At 40.6% G+C, this 6,999-nt stretch overlaps 1 long non-coding RNA gene across 1 annotated transcript; it reads right to left on the bottom strand.

Moving 5' to 3' along the window:
- Window positions 1–5,901: 5,901 nt before the first annotated feature.
- Window positions 5,902–6,743, bottom strand: LOC140583084 (uncharacterized). Its single transcript, XR_011985875.1, has 2 exons — window positions 6,105–6,743; window positions 5,902–6,037 (listed from the first exon to the last, which is right to left on the bottom strand). It is a non-coding gene; the product is annotated as an uncharacterized lncRNA (long non-coding RNA).
- Between the last annotated feature and the right edge of the window lie 256 nt (window positions 6,744–6,999).

Raw genomic sequence — 6,999 nt, 5'->3', positions numbered from 1 at the left:
GTTTGTGCGGTGGGCAGCTGTGCTGAGGTAAGGCATGACGTCATCTTTGCCTTTTGAATTTTCCCTCATGTTTGTTTAAACGATTGCTGTTTTTTGAGAGGACAGGAGGACAGGGAGGACGCCGGTGGCTGCAACGTCCCTGGGCATTCTACTCCGAGTGGGGGCGTCACGGAGGAAGAGCTAGATCACAGAAAAGTGTTTCAAAAGCGACAGCGTCAAAGTGAAATGCAACACTGGATGAAAGTTTTCTAGTCCTGATGAAGGATGTAGAATCGGAATCCATATATTTTTCCATACAAGGAATTTGCCTTGGCGGTGCTTTTACATGACATTACAAAGAACATACATCATTTAGCAAAGACATATGCAGAAAGGTAATAGACAATAGACTGGCAATTGGGTAATATGATAATAATATGATAATTAAGTTTATTAATGGCAGTAATGATGGTATTATGATATTTATATATGTGTGTGTACATAGTAATCATTGTAGTATGAATATAAACTATATAAATGGTATAATAATTTAAAGGGCTCTTGAATAGTGTCGTTATTAAGTAGCAGCCAAGTCAACTATATGTGCAAGAGTGCAAAATATATAAAGAGTTCGCAGTATGTGTGCATAATGTGCAAGAGTGCAGAATATAATCATAGAGGAAGTTTATCAGTTGTTCACTGGTTATGCTGGTGGATATTTCACTGCAGCTGACGATTAATTGAACGTCCATTCAGAGACTGATTTGGTTAATGAGAGAGACTGCCTGAGGGGAGAAGCTCTTGGCGTGTCTTGTGGTCTTGGTTCTGATTGCCATGAGTCTTCTCCTGGAGGGTAAGGCTTGAAAGATGTGATGAGCAGGGTGAGATGGGTCCTCAAAGATTTTGTACGCCTGTTTCCTGGTTCTGGTGATGTACAGTGTCTGGAGGGTAGGCAGCTTACTGCCGATTATTCGCTCTGCTGAGTGGATGATGTGTTGCAGTCTGGCTTGGTCTCGTTCACTGACTCAATGATTGTAGCGTAAAACTGGGCCATCGTGGTTATAACATGTTATTTTGGATCAGGCACGGACAGTTGTGAGAGTTCAGTCCGCATTAGCTCCGATAGAATAGTATTAAATGCAAAGCTAAAGTCCACAAACAGAATCCTAACATATGTCTCAGGGCACTCCAAGTGTCGGAGCAAGAAATGGAGTCCAGTGTTAACTGCATTGTCCACAGGTCTGTTGGTTCTGTAGGCAGACTGTAGCCTGGGGTCAAGAGATGGGTCTGTGATGGTTTCATGTGACCGAAAAAGATGCCAAACATTCATATGCACATTTGTAAGAGGATTTTGGGATTTATAAAGAAAAACGTATATGCTGAAAACAACTCGCACGTTTCGTGAACGAGGCTGAAGGGGATGCGGTTTCGACAGAATCCTGTAGAGGGCACTGTGTATGCTAAATTGAAGGCTCCAGGAATGTTGTCGGCATTTCATTTCATTTCATGGTCACACGGCCGTCGGCTCTGAAATGAAACTGTTCTTTTAAATAGAATTGTTTAAATTTGCAAACTGAATTGTATGCTGTGTTTGAATGTTCAGATATCATTAGATATTTCACTGCATATTTTTCAACTTAATGGCCTCTGAAATTGCTACTCTGTCACTAAGACGTACTACACAAACAAAGCATTTTCTGCCCAAGGTAAAGGCTTCTTATTCAGTTTCCCTACAGTGGATAGCTGGGGTCCGTGGGATGTTTGGATGTTAGTGTCAGGGCATTCTGGTAGAATGTGACCATTGGCAACAATGGGCTGGACAGCTCTGTGCTCATCTTGTCTCATCTGGGACTCCCACCATCACTGCCACTGAGCATCTCCTCTACAAGCAAACACTGGGGTGCCACCAAGACCAGCAGGCTGCTGGTGGCTCTGGGATGCAACCACTACTGAGGCCAGATGAGGGAGCCACTAATGATGGCTTGAAGACATATCAGTGTCAGAATGACATGTTTGAGATAAATGTAGAACTACAGGATAAATTTACAGTTATACCGCCAGGTGTTTTCATAACAGCTCACTTATAGTAACATTATCACTAGCATCCATTTCACTTGTTTGACGAGAGAGAACTGACAGACTTTAGTCTCTCATACGTTCCCTGTAATTATGCACTAAATAATGAATTGTCATGACCGTTATTTGATGATGTGTGTAGTTTTTATGTTGTTGTATGATAAAATCTTGTCGTCACGGTACTGACAGTAATTTTGTGTCACCAATTAGCTAGCATCGCTCACTTGGTAAGAGGCTGAAGCTAGGTTTGCCGCATAGCCTACAGTGGGTACGGAAAGTATTCAGACCCCCTTCAATTTTTCACTCTTTGTTATATTGCAGCCATTTTCTAAAATCATTTAAAATATTTTTTTCCCTCATTAATGTACTCACAGCACCCCATATTGACAGACAAAAAAAAGAATTTTTGAAATTGTTGCAGATTTATTAAAAAAGAAAAACTGAAATATCACATGGTCCAAAGTATTCAGACCCTTTGCTGTGACACTCATATATTTAACTCAGGTGCTTTCCATTTCTTCTGATCATCCTTCATTCATTCATTTGAGTCCAGCTGTGTTTGATTATACTGATTGGACTTGATTAGGAAAGCCACACACCCGTCTATATAAGACCTTACACCTGTCAGAGCAAATGAGAATCATGAGGTCAAAGGAACTGCCTGAAGAGCTCAGAGACAGAATTGTGGCAAGGCACAGATCTGGCCATGGTCACAAAAAAAATTCTGCTGTACTTATGGTTCCCAAGAGCACAGTGGCCTCCATAATCCTTAAATGGAAGACGTTTGGGACGACCAGAACCTTTCCTAGAGCTGGCCATCTGGTCAAGCTGAACTACCGGGGGAAAAGAGCCTTGGTGAGAGAGGTAAAGAAGAACCCAAAGATCACTTTGGCTGAGCTCCAGAGATGCAGTCAGGAGATGGGAGAAGGTTGCAGAAAGTCAACCATCACTGCAGCCCTCCACCAGTCAGGGCTTTATGGCAGAGTGGCCTGTCGGAAGCCTCTCCTCAGTGCAAGACACATGACGGCCCGCATGGAGTTTGCTGAAAGACACCTGGAGGACTCTGAGATTCTCTGGTCTGATGAGACCAAGATAGAACTTTTTGGCCTTAATTCTAAGCAGTATGTGTGGAGACAATCAGGCAGTGCTCATCACTTGTCCAATACAGTCCCCACAGTGAAGCATGGTGGTGGCAGCATCATGCTGTGGGGGTGTTTTTCAGCTGCAGGGACAGGACGACTGGTTGCAATCGAGGGAAAGATGAATGCGGCCAAGTACAGGTATATCCTGGACAAAAACCTTCTCCAGAGTGCTAAGGACCTCAGACTGGGCCGAAGGTTTACCTTCCAACAAGACAATGACCGTAAGCACACAGCTAAAATAACGAAGGAGTGGCTTCACAACAACTCTGACTGTTCTTGAATGGCCCAGCCAGAGCCCTGACTTAAACCCAATTGAGCATCTCTGGAAAGACCTAAAAATGGCTGTCCACCAACGTTTACCATGCAACCTGACAGAACTGGAGAGGATCTGCAAGGAGGAATGGCAGAGGATCCCCAAATCCAGGTGTGAAAAACTTGTTGCATCTTTCCCAAGAAGACTCATGGCTGTATTAGCTCAAAAGGGTGCTTCTTCTAAATACTGAGCAAAGGGTCTGAATACTTAGGACCATGTAATATTTCAGTTTTTCTTTTTTAATAAATCTGCAACAATTTCAAAATTCTTTTTTTTGTCTATCAATATGGGGTGCTGTGTGTACATTAATGAGGAAAAAAAATATTTTAAATGATTTTAGCAAATGGCTGCAATATAACAAAGAGTGAAAAACTGAAGGGGGTCTGAATACTTTCCGTACCCACTGTATGTGTCCATGGCTTGTACTAAAATGACACACGGGATAATGAATAGACATGATCGTTTTTCATATTTGTGTGTATAGTTTTTTGTCATAACGTTAAAAAATCTTGTCAGTCTGTTTCTGACAAACTTGTGTTGATCAGTGACCTGAGCATCGCTCACATGGTAGACTATTATCTGTCTGAACAATTATAAATTGCACTGACCAGAAAAGCTTGAGTGTTGATAGCATCACAGGCAGAACCATAAATGATTTTTGGTAACATCTTTTTTTGTTTTAGTCATTTTTAAACACATTGACCATGCATTATAATGCATTCATGAAGCATTATAAACACGGCTATATTTCTAAAAGGGCATAACACATTGCCATGTTTATTATGCACTATGACTGCCTGATGAAGCTCTCATCTATAATGCACTATAGATACCTTTGTAATGCAGTAGAAAGCTGTATTATTCCGACCATCATAATGCATTATGAGGGTATCTATAGTGCATTCCAGATGAGAGCTTCATAAATCATTCATAATGCATAATACACATGGGTATAATGTGTTATGCCTTTTGATAAATAATTATAGCCATGTTTCTAATACTTTACGGATTCATTATTATTAGTTATGAATGTGTTTATAAATTGCTAAAGCAATGGCCTTAAGTAGTGTTACCTGATTTTTGTTTACAAACGTAACATTTTTTGCTGAGGGGCTCTCTAACCCCAAAATGGCCTTAGATGAATTTGCAGAGACAGAATTCTTCCAGAAGCAGCTGGAGGCTGCCAAGAAACGGGTGGAGAAGAAGATGGAGAAAAGGAGGAAAAGGCCAGACTCACTACAAGCAGGGCGCCTTTGCAGATTCTGCCGCATGAACCTGAAACAGGGACCAAACAGCCAGCCTGCACATCCACACCGGCTTCCCTGGAGTGGCAGGGAAATGCACTTACTGCCCATCTAAAGTGTACTCTGTATACCGAGGAGATGGACCGGAATGAGTTTCAGGCGTCTCCTTTGTTTAAGGCAGAGTGATAAAGATGGGTAAACTTAATAATTTTAATTTAGTCATTTTAATGTAATATTTGAATGCAGGCCTTAAATGATCCATATTATTTCAATAAGGCCTCCCTTTAGGGGTATAGTCCATGCTTTTACGTTTGTGTAAAACAAACCAAACAAAGGACACGGCCGCATGACCCCGCGGCGCCGAACAAAGAAGCACTGTGGGACACACGCCGGCGTCCGAAACAGACTGAGGAAACGAGCACATCGCCTGCCCAGAGTCCCGCTCGCAAACGTCCAGTCTAAAGTAGGTGACCTAAGAGTGAGGTTGGGGTTCCAGCGTGATGCAAGAAACTGCAATATATCACGTTTCACGGAAACGTGGCTGACCCCCCTGGTACTGGATCTAGTGGTGACTCCGTCGGACTCTTTCTCTCTTTTTCCTCTTTCATAACTGCTTGCTGTTGGTCATTTAGGGCTTGCTCTTTGTCCATGAAACTATGTCACCACTATGCTTGCAAATTTAAGGATCTAGGAAATTAGCTTATATAATATAATATTATAATATAAATATAATTTTATATATATAATAATAATAATATACAGCTGCAGACTCTTAATGCCACTCTCAGGCCCCTTCCGTTTGGTGGACGCATGTGCAGAAAACAAAGAAACATGTACTTTATCAGTTTCACAAGTTTTCAAAGTAGAGTTGGATGGCACCTTTAACCTTAAAGGCCTGTATTTGCGGCAGAATGGTCATGCAATTTGGGTTTAACACCAAAATCATGTCCCTGTGCTTGCATCATTTAATGAATTGCCCCTCTATGTTTTTTGCATTGCACTTGAGAACTGAAGAAACCTTTAATTCAATGGCAAGTCCACTACAATTCTCTACATGTGCATGAGTTTAACCAATCATTATTTAAGCTAATCAAATTTTGTTTCAAACTTCACAATGTTTTAAATAACCACACAGACACAAACCAAATGCAAAATAATCCACATTTATTTATATCTTAGTCTTATATTATTCTATGTTACCTTACGTTATACAATCTTATCTTAACCTTATCTTACTCCTATCTTATTCTATGTTATCTTACGTTATACAATCTTATCTTAACCTCATCTTACCCTATCTTAGTCTTATCTAATTCTATGTTATCTTACGTTATACAATCTTATCTTAACCTTATCTTAACTTACACTATATTAGTCTTATCTTATTCTATGTTACCATATGTTATACAAAATCTTATCTTAACCTTATCTTAACTTACACTATATTAGTCTTATCTTATTCTATGTTACCTTATGTTATACAAAATCTTATCTTAACCTTATCTTAACTTACTCTATATTAGTCTTATCTTATTCTATGTTACCTTATGTTATACAAAATCTTATCTTAACCTATATTAGTCTGATCTTATTCTAATCTTATGTCATACAAACTTAGGATAAGTTAAGGTTAAACTATCTTAATCTTATCTTATCCTAAGTACTTGTGAGATCTCTCACCTAATTATTTACAGGTTCTATAAAAAACTATTTACATCACACAGATAGCCCATCTCCACAGCCAACTCCAGGACCCCGGGGATGGCACTCAGCTGGTCCAGCGCATCATTAGGAAATATCACCTCAGCTTCATCAACCCAATTGTCAACATACGTGTAGTGAGCCTCTAGGTTTTGGTCCCTCCCCTGCTTGCAGATGGAAATTGCATTTAAAAACTCACTCCAAAACTGAATACACCAATGGTAAGTTAAGCACTTGGCCTCATAGGTCATTTTAGGGTAGTTGCTAAGATAATAGTTATGCAACTTATTGAATCTTTCCATTTTTTCAAAAACAACAGAAGGGGACATAAATGGGGGTGTCGGACCCGTAACCAGCTGAGATGAGGGGTGCGCTGGAACCTGATACGGAGGGGTGGGATGAACCATGGCCGGAGTTGAAGATGGACGTGGGGCTGGGCTTACATGTGAGACTACGTGTGGTGACGGAGGAGGAGAGTCTGTAAAAAAAGATGGAGATGGAGAGGAGACAAAAGAGGATGGGATGGGTGACGGAACTAAGAATG

This window comes from Paramormyrops kingsleyae, chromosome 25 (genome assembly GCF_048594095.1).
Source record: "Paramormyrops kingsleyae isolate MSU_618 chromosome 25, PKINGS_0.4, whole genome shotgun sequence".
NCBI classification, from domain to species: domain Eukaryota; kingdom Metazoa; phylum Chordata; class Actinopteri; order Osteoglossiformes; family Mormyridae; genus Paramormyrops; species Paramormyrops kingsleyae.
Note: the sequence above shows the minus strand (reverse complement) of the source record. Positions and strands in the feature narration are given on the sequence as shown.